Source organism: Mustela erminea, chromosome 9 (assembly GCF_009829155.1).
Source record: "Mustela erminea isolate mMusErm1 chromosome 9, mMusErm1.Pri, whole genome shotgun sequence".
NCBI lineage: Eukaryota > Metazoa > Chordata > Mammalia > Carnivora > Mustelidae > Mustela > Mustela erminea.
In genome coordinates, this window is record NC_045622.1 from 38313596 (window position 1) to 38330702 (window position 17107).

Here is a 17107-nt window from a genome sequence, read left to right on the forward strand (position 1 = left end):
ACTCATATGAGAAATTTAAGAAACAAAACAAACAAGCAAAGGGAAAAAGAGAGAGACACACCAAAAAACAGACTCTTAACTATACAGAACAAATTGGTGGTTACTGGAGGGGGGGTGGGTGGGGGGATGGGTGAAATAGGTGGTGGGGATTAAGGAGGGCACCCGTGATGAGCCCAGCGTGATGTAGGGAAGTGGCGAATCACTATGTTGTACACCTGAAACAAATATAACACTGTATGTTAACTCACTGGAGTTAAAATTTTTTAAAAACCCACAAAACTTTTCTTTTGAGATCAGGAACCATACAAGGATGCTGCTATCAGCACTTTCATCTAACTTTGTACTAGAGGTCCTTGTGAAAGCAGTCACACAAACAAGAAAAATGAATAAAACATATAGAGATTTTATAGATTGACACTGTCATTATTCACTGATAATACGAATATATATATGCACTGAAAATCCAAAAGAATCTATAGAGGAGTTGTTATTACTAATAAGAAGGCTAGCCAGCTAGCTGGATATAAAATCAACCTACAGAATCAGCACGTGTTCCCAGTGGAACTACAGAATATCCCAACTCTACTAATAACAGAAAGGATCAATAAATTATGCTGTAGTCTTACAGTGGTTTATATACTGTAATAAAAATGAATGAATTATAGGTATATGCAAATTTATGTGTGAATTTTATAAATTTAATGTTGACCAAAAAAGCAAGACTCAGAAGAATCATAGCATGCATTATGATTCTGCTTATATACAGATCAAAATCAGACATAGATTATGCTTAGTGAAAGAAGCCAGTATATGCTGTATTGTTCTATTTATGCAAAAGTTGGAGACTGAACTAGCCTATAGTGATAGGAAGTGGATTAGTGGTAGTCTGGGGTTGGGACTGAGAGGATTTACTGCAAAGGGACACGAGGAAACTTCCGGGAAGACAGAAATTCTATATTTTGATTGGGGTAGTGGTAACATAGGCATATACACCTGCAAAACTCACTAAACTATATTATTTAATGGTGCATTTCGTTGTACATAAATTTTGCCACAGTATAAATGACACGACACATTTTAAAATAGCTGCTGCAGTAAAACTACAAGGAAAAGTGAGAAAATAATTATCCCAAAGGCAGGCCAGTGGTTTCCTCCCAAGAGAGGAATACATGGGGCACTTGTAGAGTCTTCACAGTGTTTATTGTTTGGCCTGAGTAGTGGCTCTATCAATTTCACTTTAAAAGATTTTATTTATTTATTTGACAGACAGAGATCACAAGTAGGCGGAGAGGCAGGCAGAGAGACAGGAGGAAGCAGGCTCCCTGCTGAGCAGATGCGGGGCTGGATCCCAGGACCCTGGGATCATGACCTGAGCCGAAGGCAGAGGCTTTAACCCACTGAGCCACCCAGGCACCCCTCAATTTCACTTTAGAGGGGTTTTTTGTTGTTGTTATTGTTACCTTGCAAATATATGTTTCATGTACTTATGTGTGTGTATTTCACAATAAAACAAAAAAATGGAAAGCATAACTAAACCCACAAAAGAACGTTTCCCTCTTGCACTCATGGAGTAGAAAATCATAAGACAGTCCTCATTACTATTCACATTTAGGGAAGAGGTACTGTGGACAGACCACATTAGCAGTGATTGTGTTGGTAGAAGATCCCACGCACATTTTCTTAAAACAGATTTTGCTAAATGTCTTGTTTCAAAAAGTATTGCATCTAATTTCCTTCTGAGGTAAGTACAGGATTTGGTTCCTGCTGACTACAAGAGAAATTTCTCTAGATTTTAAGAAGGAGACTCAAATTAAGAGAGACTTAACACCACTTATAAAGTAACTAGAGTCTCTGTGTTACGGTTCAACTCTCAGATGTACACTTTTTAGACAAGTTTTTCACTTAGGCTTTTTATTTTGATTATTACCATGTTTATTTCACCAGGAAATTGCTATTTTTTTTTTTCGAAAGTGATTTGGTGACTAGCAGTCAGGATAGATTATTCTGTGGTAATGAAAAAAATGGCAAAGAATCAGAGGACTAATAGAATACACATTTATTGCTCAGTCACACCAAGTGCCTTTTGGTTTCAGTGCCTCTTTACCAGTGTGATGGGAAGAATAATACCTTATATTTGTTTAATACTTTGAAATCTATCTTTTCCTCAACATCTTTTTCATTTACTCTTCAGCAGATTTTTTAAGGACTGCTCCTGAGCCAGGCACCATGCTAGGTACAGAACGTGGGAATAAGACAGAGGCTCTCGCCTTCTCTGTGCCAGTATCTTGTGGTAACTACAGTATAAAAGCCTGATGGGTACAATGATGGCCAAGAGGAGAGAGTGTTTAACACCATCACAGAGAGACACTCCTAACCGGAAGCTGTACTACATAAGCCAAGGTTTCAAAGAGAAGTAGAAGTTATCAAGGAGAAGGGATGGGGAGGTAGGAAAGGCAATTCAGGGAGTGAGACAGGCAGCTTGAGAGGCATCGAGGGTTACCTTACACGCTCTCCCCAAAACACCAAGAACTGGGCATTCACTGCTCTCCCAGTTTTGTAGCTAAGGAAATGCAAGCTCAAAGAAGGGAATGATTTTCTCAGTTCACACCCCTAACGAAAGGCAGAGGAGAACTCAGTCTTTTATTTTATTTCATTTTTTTAAAATTTAAATTCAATTAGCCAGCATATTGTGTATCATTCATTTCAGATGTAGTATTCAATAATTTATCAGTTGTGTATCATGCCCAGTGCTCATTACATCACGTGCCCTCCTTAATGTCTGTCACCCACTTACCCCAGCCCCTACCCACCTCCCCTCCAGCAGCCCTCAGTTTGTTTCCTATAGTTAAGAGGCTCTCATGGTTTGTCTCCTTCTTTGAATTCTTCCCCTTCAGTTTTCCTTCCCTTCCCCTAAGATCCTCTGCTCTGTTTCTTATAGTCCACATATGAGTGAAACTGTATGATAATTGTCTTTCTCTGATTGACATATTTTGCTCAGCACAATACCCTCCAGTTCCATCCACAGCTATGTAAATGGCAGGTGTTCATCCTTTTAAATCCGAATCTCACGCTCTAAGTACTTACTATCATCATCATCCGTATAAAAAGCATACTTTAAAGTAATGGACATACATAACTCACATGATCTATCTTGACCATATTACTGCCTGGCATAACATTGGTATTCAGTAGATCAAAGGAGAAGAAAGCTCTAGACAACTCTGCTTTCTAAGTGCAAGGTATTTCTTCTCCATATGGGCAGAAATTTCATCTCTTTTTTTCTTTTTTCTTTTTTGTTTTTGAAAATTGAGGCACAATTGACATGTAACATATTAGTTTCAGGTATACAACATAATGATTTGATATTTGTATATTTTGTGAGATGATCACCACCATAAGCATAGTTAACATCTGTCATTAATAATATACATAGTTAAATTTTTCTTGTGATGAGAACTAAGGTTTCATCTCTTTGCAACTTTGAAATATGCAATACAGCATTATTAGCTATCATAACCATGCTGCACGTTATATCCCCAGAACTGACTGATTTTATATCAGGAAGTCTGGACCTTTCATATCTCTCTTCTTTTTTAAATCATCCTGTCTTTGGTTTCAAGTAGAGCACCTGATACATTATTGGTTCTCTATAAATATTTATTAAGGGAAAGAAGGAAGGAAGTGGGGGGTAATGAAAGAATCCATCTAAGTCTTTATCCTTAAACCAATGGGAAAAGTTCCTTTGATTTATTTTTTTTAAAGATTTATTTATTTATTTGACAGGGGGAGAGAGAAAGTGTGAGAGAGAGAGCAGGGGGAGGGCAGAAGAAGAGAAAGAGAATCTTCAAGTGCATTCTTTGCTGGGTGGGGGGGCCCAACCCAGGACTCGATCTCGGGACCCAGAGATCACGATCTGACCCGAAATCAAGAGTTGGACACTTAACCAACTGAGCCACTCAGGCGCCCCTCCTTTGATCTATTTGAACACCAAAATAACCATTTACTTTGCATTCATAGAACTTCCAGTCCACTTTTTTTGTGAGCTGGTCCATTTTTCATCATGACATAGAGCAATCAGGACACGGAAGTGTGGGTCACAGGAAAAGAGCCCCGTTCAGTATTTTGAACTTGGCAGGTTCCCTAAATGTGGGTCCAGTGACTAGATGGCAAAATCATGTCTGTCGTTATTCATCTGAAACAACACATTCTGCGTGATTTAAACCCTTGGAGACTGGAGATTTATTACCGCTTAGTGATTACTTCAAACATTGCAGATTAATGAGGCGTAAGAGATTACCTCAGACTTTAGTGATCTCAGGAGTTTAGTAAACATCACCAGCTCTTCAGTCTGTAGTGAGAGGTCTGATGGGGCCACAGCAGGCCTTATTTATAGAAACTCTGGTTCTGCACCAGTGGTATACCTGCCCTTTCTACTGTGAGGGAAGATTCGAAAGACGGTTTGGGGTGATTGCACAGCAGTACTTATCTCAGGGGCACATCAAAATGCTGCAGTCAGTCACCTTTAGAATTAACCATTTAGATGGCCTTGGAGCTGAAAACAGAAGCTAAAAGGCCACCGTCTGTCAGTCAGCAATGAGTTTTAACAACCTCCGACACATAATAGTACACTGACTAGTTGCTGAAGTGGCTCCTGAAGAAACCAACAGAAGGCATATTCTTTGCTCATGAGAAGGATGCAAACCAGATGGGAGAAGTATCACAGAATAACAGAAGAGGTCTTGAATCAAGTGCCAAATAATTGGGCAATAGGTCTATAAGAAGGGAGATGCCACAGGGTACCGAGAGCGTCCAGGAAGACTTATTGGAGGAATAGGACTTAAGATATGTAGGTGTGGATTGTCACCCCTGCCTGTGGACTCCTGTGATCCAGGCACACGACGTTTCACCCCATGGAAAACAGACACTTGTACTTCTGAAGGAATATGTGAAATTGCAGGTGTCATGGGATTTTTTTCTTTAAGGATTTGATTTGTTTATTTGACAGAGAGAAAGAAAGAGAATGCACAAGCAGGGGGAGAGGCAGGCAGAGGGAGAGGGAGAAGTAGGCTCCCACTGAGCAGAGAGGCTGACATGGGGTTCAATCCCAGGACCCTGGGATCATGACCTGAGCAGAATGCAGATGCTCAACCCACTGAGCCACCAAGGGCTCCCTGCCTCATAAAGTTATTTATAAGCTGCCCATTCTGCCTAGAATATTCTTCCTCCACCTTTCTGCCCTCCCCAAGGGCATTCAAATAGGGTTTCCTCTTCCAGATACTTCCCCAGCCTCCTTTGGCACCTGGGCAAAGTCGGCTCCTCCCTCTATGGCTCTCCCATAGCCCTCTGTATGTGTCTCTAACGCATCAGCAACCACACTGGAGTGTAATGAATTGTGTATGTGTCTGTTTCTCCCCTCCACGGTGCCAGGCAAGTCAGGGGTTCTCAACAAATATTTGTTGTATGGGTGGATGGACAGACAAATTAACTGGAGGAGGGCTTTCTAATGAGAGACCAGTGGGAGATCTGGTAAGATGGGTCTAGATTTTGAGGGGCCTTTTTTCCCCTAGTTTTATTGAAAAATAATTGACATACATCACTGTGTAAGTGGAAGGCATGCAGCTGGGTGGTCTGATTCACAGATACTGTGAAATGATTATCACAGTAGGTGGTCTCAGAGAACATCCATTTTTCATAGATACAATAAAAAGAAAAGAAAAAGGGAAAAAAATTCTCCTTGTGATAAGAACTCCTAGGATTTACTCTCTTTTAAAAATTGTAATTCACTGATATATTCATTTCGGGTGTATAGTACGGCACTTCCATAATTCTATGCATTACTTCATGCTCATTGTGATGAGTGTTACCCTTACTCCTCATCATCAGTTTCACACACCCCCCTCCCCTGCTCCTCTGGTCACCACCATCTGTTTGTTTTCTAGAGTTAAAAGTCTGGGGGTTTTGTTGTTGTTGGGTTGTTGGTTTTTTTTTTGAGGGGGGGTCTCTTTTCTCCTTTGCTTGTTTGTTTTATTTCTTCAATTTCACATTTCTTAAATTTCACATGATTTTCACATCACAGCTGGTGTTTTGTTTTTCCCCGACTGGCTTATTTTGCTTAGCATTATACTCTCTAGATCCATCCACATTGCTGCAGATGGCAAGATCCCATTCTTCTTTGTGGCTGAGGGATATTCCATTGTGTGTGTGTGTCATGTGTGTGGGCGCACACACACGTATATGTCACCTCTTCTTTATCCATTCATGTATTGCTGGACACTTGGGCTGCTTCTATAATTTGGCTATTGTAAGTAGTGCTGCTATAAACACAAGGGGTGCATAGATCTTTTCAAATTTGTGTTTTCATATTCTTTGGGTAAATACCCAAGAGTGGAATTACTGGATCCTGGTAATTCTATTTTTAAGTTTTTAGAGAAACTTCGTAGTGTTTTCCACAGTGGCTGTACCAGTGTGTCTTCCCACCAACCGTGCACGAGCGTTTCTTTTTCTCCGCAGGATGTACTCTCCTAACAACTTTCCTATATATCATAAAGCAGTGTTGTGAAGGCCTTTTTAAAAGCTAAGACAAAGGTAGAGGTAAAGAAAGAGAGAAAGAGAGAAGGAAGGAAAGCAGGAAGGAAGGGAGGAAGGGAAAGAGGGAAGGAAGGAGGGACGTGTTTGAGTAGGTTAAGGGAAAACACTGGAGTTGGATGTTTTTTGTTTTTTCTTTAGATGATCCAGAAAATAAAACCCATCCATAATCCCACTTCTCAGAGATACCCACTATTAACATTATTTGTGTTTCCCCAGCAGTTTTCCTATGCATATAAATACGCTGGCAAATTTCCCTATAATTTATGTTCCCACTATTCATGTACAAGAGTGTCCAAAACTCCAGTCAAGCAAGAAATATTTATTGTATGCTTAGGAATTGCTGTGTAATGGGGAGCAAAACATTGTCCCTGCCTTTCACAGATTTTGCGGTATAGTGGATAAAATAGCATCTAAAATTATAAATTGTTCAGTAAATGACTAAAATGTGCAAAGATTCATCTCCATCATTGTCATATGTTTTCAATGGACAGTATATGATGAAACCAGCATTTCAAATGACTAAGTTGGCACCAGGAGAGATTGAGAAGGAGAGATGTTAATAAGGGACCTGGGTGTGGGTGATGGCAGTGAGAATACAGAAAAGACAGTGAAACCAAGAAATACTTGGAAGCAATATTTCTTTTTTTTTTTTTTTAAAGATTTATTTATTTGACAGAGAGAGAGACAGCCAGAGAGGGAACACAAGCAGGGGGAGTGCAAGAGGGAGAAGCAGGCTTCCCGCTGAGCAGGGAGCCTGAGGTGGGGGCTCGGCTCCATCCCAGAACCCTGGGATCATGACCTGAGCCAAAGACAGATGCTTAATGACTGAGCCAACCAGGGGCCCCGAATCAAAATTTCTTAATGTAGGGACTACAGATCTATTTTGGGATACAAAGATAAATTTTAGGATTGTTGAGTCCTCAAATTTAGATAGTATATATAGTTTATTTATGTATTTTTCTATGGACAGTAAGTCTGGTCGGTCTTCCTAACCTCTCTGCAGAGGCACTATACATAGTACAGTGTATTGCATTGGATTTAGAAAATCTAGGCTCAAACACTGTCTCTACCACCATAACTTTTGGAACTTTAGACATGTTACTTAAACTTCTGGAGGTAGCAAAGCAATAAAACAATAATAATGTAAATTTTTTTTCACCCCATTAACTTTATTTTATAAGGGTCTACTACCTAAAGGATAAAAATCATCACTGTAAAGAAAGAACAGCCAATGCTTGATGTCCGATTTATAATGAGGGAGGAGAAAGGGGTAGAAGAAAGGGGATTCCAAGGTTTCTGGTATGGGAGATGAAATAAATGAAGATTTATTGCAGGAGCATGAAGGACTCTGAGAATATGTTCCTATAGGGGTACAGTCCCTCTGCATTGCATAGTTTTTAGAATACAAGAAGGGGGTACATTATAGATTTGCTATAAAAAATTTAGAGTTTGGATCACTTTGCTGATTATCAAAAATGTTGACTCATTTTAATTGAATACTAAAAGCCAATGTTGGCAGAGTCGGGGGTGGGGGGGGGAGGTTGGGGGCGGGGAGAAAGCTGAGTGGAGAGTGGGTTGGCAAGAAGACTTCCCAGGACCTTCAGATTTGGAGCATCTACAAGTAGGCACTATTCACATAGCTACTGGTAAAATTATTATGTTCTTGGTTGAGAGTCAGGGTTGGACCTTAAGACACTATTTACAGATAATAATATACACATTGCCATAGAGACATCTTGACAAGGGCCCAGTTGTCGAAGATCGTACCACTTAAAAATGCGTATCTCATTGTTAGACCACACCATCCGTATACACTGGGAGTTAATATATTTATCATATTGTATTTTTCCTTTTTCCTTTTATCATCCTGAGAAAAATTTAAGCTATAGAATCTTGTTATCTGACCACTAAAATTATTTTTGTTATATTTTCTTCATTAATAGTTGCATAAATCTTTTCTTATGAATAATAGTTACATTGCATTGTTTTTCTGTTTTATAATCTTCTTTTGGCTAAAATTTTTTTTAATGCAGAAATCACAAAAAATGGAAATGACTTGGGTCTTTCTTGTTTTCTATGCAACCGTAGATCTACAAAACACTGTGATAAATGTGGTGGAGGAAAGGGTCTATAGGGAGGAGAGCACAGCATTTTCAAAAGACCCCAAGAGAATTTCTGCACCAGTCATACCTTGAAAGTTGTAAACAAGTGCCCTCCGTAATACCCATCCTCCATGCAACCCCTCGACCTGCCTATCTCCCTTCCAGCAACCACCAGTGTGTCCTCTACAGTTAAGAGTCTGTATTATGGTTTACCTCTCTCTCTCTCTTTTTAGCCTCACGTTCATCTACTTTGTTTCTTAGATTCTGTATATGAACGAAATCATATGGTAATTGTCTTTCTCTGATTGACTTACTTTGCTTAGCATTATACACTCTAGCTCCATCCACATCTTTTTTTTTTTTAAGATTTTATTTATTTATTTGACAGAGAGAGAGATCACAACTAGACAGAGAGGCAGGCAGAGAGAGAGAGGGAGCAGCAGGCTCCCTGCCAAGCAGAGAGTCAGATGCGGGGCTCGATCCCAGGACCCTGAGATCATGACCTGAACTGAAGGCAGAGGCTTATTCCACTGAGCCACCCAGGCGCCCCTCCATCCACATCTTTGCACATGGCAAGATTTCATTCCTTTTGATGGCTGAGTAATATTCAATACACATATACAACACATCTTTTTCATTCATTCATCAGTTGTTGGAAACTTGGGGTCTTCCCATAATTTGGCTTCTGTTGACAATGCTGCTATAAACATCAGGGAGCATGTGTCCCTTCAAACCAGTATTTTGGTATCCTTTGGGTAAATACCTAGCAGTGCAATTGCTGGATCACAGGGTAGTTTTATTTTTAACTTTTTAAGGAACCTGTGTACTGTTCTCCAGTGGCTGCACCCGTTTGCATTCCCACTAACAAAAACAACAATAACAAAAAATGCACGCTATTCCTATTTACCACTCAGTAGAAGTTTAAATGTCTTCAAAAAGATAGGCCACAAGTGCTTTTTGAGAATCTATTATTTATTTGCCTAGGAGTCTGGGGAAATAAAAAGAAACTAAAATATATAGTTTTGTGTTAAGCTCCCAATCTGGCTGTGGCATCACGATTTATGTTTAGGAAATATTTAAGAAACAAATATAGATAAATGTCCTTGTCAGTCCCTCAGGATGCTATTCTACTGATTCTACTGGTTCTTTCCCTCGGTGGTCAGAGAAAGCAGTTTGTAATAATGTTTAATTATTTAAAGACCAAACTATATCTTCCAGGCTTATGATGCTAAATGCATCTCATTTTCATGCAAAAATGGGACCTTTTTGAACAATACTATGGTGGTAAGTGCCGGCCACTTACCATGTTTATCATCTCTTTAGAAGAAAAGATAGTTTTTTGCATTTAAATATATCAGGATTGGGGCATGTGACCCTGTTACCTAGCCAAAATGGATTGACCCGGAAATCAGAGTCAAAAGTAATTGTTAAGAGCTGAACATAGTCACAATAGGTAAATATTTAATGAGCACTTACTGTGAGTCAAACACTAGGCTGAGGTCTTCATTTAATTGTTTTATTTAATCTTAAAATTGTTCTATGAGGTGGTCAGAATATTATTAGATGCATCTTGATAACAATACGCATGTAGTTATACAGACACCCTGACAGGACTGAAAAAATTCTCAATAATAATTCAACTTTAAACACATGTCCATGACCAGCTCATGCCCCCAGAGAATCTTAGTAATTGGTCAATGTCACAAGCTAGAAAGTGGAGTTGCTGGGGCTTGAACCCAGGATCTTTCTGTCTGCCTAACTCCAGAGTCTTACTCTCTTTTTTTTTGTTTTGTTTTGTTTTGTTTGTTTGTTTAAAGTAAGCTCTATTCCCCAAGTCGGGCTTGAACTCATAACCCCAAGATTAAGAGTTGCTTAAAGAGCCCTTACTCTTAACCCATAGCCTGTGTGGTCGTCTCATTCTGCTTAATGAGGGTTTTCTGTATGGCTACAACTCAGTCAAATCCTCTCTTCCTGGAGGGTGTGTTGAAGGTGACACTTACAGTTAGAAAGTGTGGAAGCAAAAGAAATAGAAAAGAGGTAAAGATAGAGAGCACAGGCTTAGGAGAATGGGCGTTGTCGGGAACCAGAAAGAGTGAGATGACAACTATGTCACTATAGCTCAGAAATGCCAGACACGCTAAATGACCCTGAAAGACATTCAGCATCCCAGCTCTCATTAGGCCTGATCATGTGACATTTCCTCAAAGAAGTCACCTGAGGTCATCTTTGGCCCTAGCTCCCTGAGCAAATCCTAAGTAACACAGAAATGATCTTTTGCTTGGGCAAGAATCAGGTTCCTGATTTCTATGAAGAAATCGTCATAGAAGAAAGTTAATCCTGACAACATTCCTCACACCTGAAACACACGGAGTACTCTCTAACTAATGACATAGATGACCTACTCTTCAAGAGAATTTAGGAGTTAATTTGACTTTAAATTGACACTTGCTAAAAGCTGACTTGAAGCACTTTCTGAGGCTGAGTCTGAGAGACTTGTTAGTTTTCCAGACCTTCAGCTTCTCAAAATTCTCTCCCAGCATTAAATTAGGCCACTGTTGAGTGAAGATTTAGTATTATAGTTTTTGCTCCAATGAAGAGAGGCATGTACGGAGCATCATTTAAAATAATAAATTACTTTTGTTTCACTGGGAGGAAAAATTCATTTTTCCAAGTGAACAACATATGCTTCCTTTAATTACAAAGAGAATTTTAATAACATTAGGTTTTCTGCTATTTCTTCGCTGCCAGGAAACTCACAGCCCCAGGATAATGTGCAAGGCTCTCATTAATCGATCTTATATACCTGGGACCATTTATATACCTGGTGTTTCCAGTACATTTTGTTCTCATATTTTAAAAATGACATATTTTTATTATAAGTTATCTCCAAACATTTTTGAAAGTGTTAAGTTGAGCCATCTGAAGTTGCCAATAGTCAATCATTTTGAATCTATAAAAGGAGCAATTCCAGATGGTTCAACTTGTAAATCAGAAGTAAATACAAGATGTATGTGTGTGAGGAAAAGTTCCAAAGGGCACATGGCAAAAATTTAACTGTGAAATCCTACAGTGAGTCTGTATATGCTTTTTTTAAAAAAAAATTTCTTTATTTATTTGAAAGAGAGCATGAGGGGGAGGGAAAAAGGAGAGGGAGATAAAATTCCAAGCAGACTCCCTGCGGAGCATAGAGCCCTACTCAGGGCTCGATCCCACCACCCTGAGATCATGACCTGAGCTGAAATCAAGGGTCGGATGCTTAACCAGCTGAGTCACCCAGGCACCCCTGCATATGCTTCTTATTTTCTTCTTCCTGCTTTTTGTATTTTCTAAATTTTTTATTGCTTTTGCTTCATTCACCAACACTGTTGCTTCTTCCTTTTTGCTTCTGTCGCAGATTGTGCCTTATTACTCCGTAGCTATCACCCTAGACTTATTATCTTGTATTTATTATCCACACCTATACTTATTACCCGCACTTGATACATTGTACTTACTGCATTGAACTTATGACCCTGTACTGCACCTTCAAAAACAAAAACCAACCAAACAAAAATTCTATGTGTCTCTTCTGTGAATTTCTTGAGAGCAAATACTGTATCTTATTTATTTTCATATTCACTGTACTTGCCTCATAGGAGGGACTCAACAATTGTTTGTCTAATTGAATGAATAAGTGTATTCATGTCAGCCCTAACCAAATTAGAACTAAATTCATATATAACATTTCAAGTAATTGATTTTTCTAAAAATAACTGAATAAAGCTTTATAATTACTTTTCTATATTTTACATCTTCTCTTCTATTAATGTGTTAACCTTTGGATGACATACATTCTTTTATTATATTCAGGTGACATTTACATTTCTTTTCAGTTTATTTTAACCTGGCAGTAGCTTTTAGTATTGCATGACTACAGCTCTAAGATCATACTTGGATGTTTTCCAGATTTCTTAAATTGAACTGGGGCTATGTTCAAAGTATGTCCTTGACTCTTGTCCTGTTTGCTTGGAATCATTTCTTTTGATGAACCCAGTATCTATCTTTGCTCTACAGCAGATAACCTTGAGGGCATTTGACTCAGAGCTTTCCTCTGTGTTTTACATCAGTCAGTCTGTGTAGGGTTTATGGCATCTCTTTATGAATGACCAGTTTCAGATCATAATGATGCCCTGAGCCTAAAATGTATAAACAGCTCTATGTTTCTATGAACATGGAGGCAGTAAGCTGTGACAAAAGCCAATGCTCCTCAAAATTCAATGTACATACACAACACTGGGGATCTTGTTAAAATATGGATTTTGATTCAGTTGGTCTGGACCAGGGTGTAAGTGTCTATGTCCTAGCAAGGTGCTGCTGGTGCTAAGGGCTTGGGCCCAGAGTGTGAGTAGGCAGATGATGGGCCCTCTTGTATAGCCCTGGGTATCCTTAAATGCTCCAGTTGGAGCCTGGAGAGGGTTCATCTCTAGTAAATGTAGAAGTTCCATGGGCTGGTGGCATTGTATCTGAAGCACGCCCCCAAGTTAGTTCAAGTTTTTGTTGCTTCTCTATCCCCCTTTATCCTTCCAGATGCCTTCTGCAAGGTATGTCATGGAAGCTCAATGTTCTCACTGTGGCATTCCACTTGAGCTTAGCCTTTCCCTATGCTCTGAATTGTCCTGTTGTGCATCCAATCAATTCAAGTTCCCATCTGAAACTAATTTAAGGAACACATGCTCAAGAATGTGTCAATAGACAACACAGTTCAATGTGGTAATTTCAATTTGAAAACACAAGTCTTTGGTTTGCATATTTGCTCTGCTATTAACTGGCTAGGGATCTTGACAAATCATTTTGTGCCCTCAAAGAAGTCCACACCCTAATCCCTGGAACCTGTGCATGTTTCTTTGTCTGGAAAAGAAACTTTGCAGATGTGATTACATTCAGATCTTGAGTTGGGGATATTGTCCTGGATTATCTAGGTTTGCCCAGGGTGATCAGAGGAATCCTTACAAGAGGGAGGTAGGAAATGTCCACAACAGCCAAAATATGGAAAGAACTCAGATGTCCACAGACAGATGGATGGATAAAGAAGATGTGGTACATATATACAATGGAATACTACTGAGCTATCAAAAAAATGAAACCTTACCATGTGCAGTAATGTGGATGGAACTAGAGGGTACTATGCTAAGAGAAATAAGTCAGTCAGAGAAAGACAAATACCATATGATTTCACTCATATGTGGAATTTAAGAAACAAACACAGGGTTAAAGGGGAAGGAAGGGGAAAATAAAATAAGACAAAACCAGAGAGGGAGACAAACCATAAGAACCTCTTAATTATAGAAAACAAACTGAGGGTTGGTGGAGGCAGTGGGGTGGGGGGATGGGGTAACTGGGTGATGGGCATTAAGAAGGGCACGTGATATAATGAGGACTGGGTATTTTACGCAAGTGATGAATCACTGAGCTCTACCTCTGAAGCTAATAATACATTACATGTTAATTAACTGGATTTAAATAAAATTAAATTAAATTTTAAAAAGAGGGAGACAGGAAGATAAAGCAATGTGGAGACAGAAGCAGAGACTGTAGTGATGCAGGCATGAGCCAAGGCAGTCTCTAGAAGCTGGAAGAGGCAAGAAGCAGACTCTCTCTTGGAGCCTCCAGAAGGAACCAAGCCTGCTGACACCTTGATTTTAGTCCAGTAAAACAGATTTTAGATTCCTGGCTTCCAGAATCATGAGAGAACAAATGGTATGGTTTTAAGCCAAGCCACTAGGTATGGGGTAATTTCTTAAAGCAGCATTAGGAAATTAAGACAACGTTTCTGTTTCTTAGTTTCTAATATATGACTAACGATAACAAGACTAATAGAAGCTTTGATGCTAGCTTTATATATATGAAAGTGTTTTGAAAACTCTGAAGCTATGGATCTCAGACCTTAGTGGATAAAGGAATCATTTGAGAGCTTATTAAAATTGAGATTTTTTAGGGAGCCTGGCTGGGTCAATTGGTAGGGCATGTGACTCTTGATCTCAGGGTTGTAGGTTCGAGCCCCAGTGGGTATAGAGATAACTTGTTAAAAAAAAAAAAAAAAAACTTGAAAAAATAAAATAAGAAAGCGACTGATTTCTGTACATTGATTTTGTGTCCTGCCACATTACTGAATTGCTATGGACTCTGAGAAACAAACTGAGGGTTTTGGAGGGAAGGAGAGTTGGGGGTTGAGTGATCCTGGTGGTGGGTATTAAGGATGGCATATATTGCACTGGGTGTGGGGCATAAGCAAGGAATTTTGGAACACTAAAAAAAAATTTAATTTAATTTAATTTGAATTAATAAAATAAAATAGAGGTTTTTTTTTCTTCTCTAGGGATTCTGATATGATACGCTTGGGGTTAGCGCATGAATCTGCATTTCCAACAATCACCTGAAACTTTCTCATTTAGGTAGTCCCTGGACCACGCCTGCAGGCATTGTTCTTATGTGTCCAAGCCTCCCCCAACACCCGCGCCAAAAAAAAAAAAAAAAAAAAAAAAAAAAAAAAAAAATCCAAGCCCCCTGGTGGACAGGTTGGGTAGATCTTGGGGGGAGTGGGGGAGGAAGAAGGCAAAGGTCTAAATCACCTGACAGAGTCTCCCACAAATGAGCATATCTTTGTAAGGTGCCCTCAGATGGGGTTGGTATGTATCATGTCAGCAACAGCATCTATAAAAACAATGATCTTCTGTCCAGTGGCGGGATGTGGCAGCAGCTTATAGGGTACAGTCTCCTGGTCATGGTTCTCCCATGCCATAAGGCACGACCCTGGGGCAGCTGTCTGTCCTTCAGATTCAGAGCATGTCGCTACCTCCATGTTCAGAACAACTGAACCAAATGCCCTTATCTATAAAAGTAATGGTCAGAGGACAAACACATTTAAAAAAAAATAAAACATAGCCGAGGTCTTATTTTGTGTTAGGCCCTGAGTTTCCGTTCTAAAGGAACACACAGTGGGCTGGGCCATAGACAGGGAACCATCCCAGGGGCATGCGCAGAGGGTCCAAAAGACTAGAAGAATCTGCCAACAGAGGACTAGAAGAGCCAACACTTAAAATGTTGTTAATAACTTTAAAGTGCTAGACCAATGGCTTTTACTTTTCCCTAATTATGCCTGTCTTTCAGAGTGTTACATGAACCCAGAGGGGACACCTAATTCAACTTGGGTGATGGTTAATTTTTATGTGTCAACGTGACTGAATCACAGGGTGCCCAGATATTTGGTCAAACGTTACTTGGGGCTATTTCTGTGAGGGTGTTTTTGGATGAACTTAACAGTTCAGTTGATAGACTGAATAAAGTGGATTGCTTTCCCTAACGTGGATGGGCCCCAACCAGTCAAGCCTAAAGAGAACCAAAAGGTTGACCTTTCTCAGAATAAGAAGGAATTCCTCCTGCTTGGCTGCCTTTGAACTGGATATTGATTTTCTTCTTGTCTTCTGGCTCAAACTGCAACATCGACTCATCTTGGGTCTTGAGCCTGCTAACCTTCAGACTAAAACTGCCATCGGCTCTCGTGGCTCACACCTCTTGACTGCAGATCTTAGGGCTCACCAGCCTCCTTAATTGCATGAACCAATTCCTTATAATAAATCTCTCTCTGTGTGTCTCTCTTACACACATACACCCTGTTGGTTTCGTGTCTCTGGAGAACTCTAATGCGGATTGAGTACCAGGGAAGGCTTCACAGAGGAGCTCACTTCTCAGAGAGGTGTTGACATCATTTCTAAATATTCTACTTTATACACTATAAATTCCTTTGTCATTCATCCATTAATTTCAACCAACACTTAGGGTTTGGATGAATTCTGTGAGTGCTCATGGCACACCAGGCACTTTGCTAGGCACAAAGGTGGGGTCTAAGCATAAGACATCGGCTCTGATCTTCCAGTGAGAAAGTCAGGCTTGAAGGCAAAGCACTGCTGAGCAATATCGTACGTACAGATGATCTTCTGAAAGTGGCAGTCCCATTCTTACAAAATAAAAACAGGCTATCCAGCTAGGATTGCCAGCTAAAATATTGCATGGAATATTCAATTATTGGTTGCTTATCTGAAATTCAGATTTACCTGGGCATCCTGTATTTTTAATTGCTTGATGTGGCAATCCTCTCGTTCTTCCTCTATATCCAGACGATATAGACCTAAGGAAGACAAGGGCCACCTTGGACTCAGAAGGGTAGATGCCCTTCTCTTCTCTTTTAGAGTATTTCTTCCACCCTGGCCAGCCCCCAGCCCCCTGGGACTTCCACTGCAGACATTGCATATTGGCTGACAGCAAATCCCCCATATATCATTCCAGAAATGGTGTAAGCAATCCCTACTGGGACACAGGGGAATGCCTTTGACTCTGCCTCTGGGGAGAGAAGGGGGCCCACATAGCCTGAAGCTAATTCT

The 17107-nt window shown here is 39.8% G+C and overlaps 1 long non-coding RNA gene across 1 annotated transcript; it reads left to right on the plus strand.

The window, feature by feature from the left end:
* Positions 1-3247: 3247 nt before the first annotated feature.
* LOC116599149 lies at positions 3248-13432 on the plus strand. The gene is made up of 3 exons (XR_004289260.1): positions 3248-3413; positions 8349-8351; positions 13422-13432. It is a non-coding gene; the product is annotated as an uncharacterized LOC116599149 (long non-coding RNA).
* The last annotated feature ends 3675 nt before the right edge of the window (positions 13433-17107 follow it).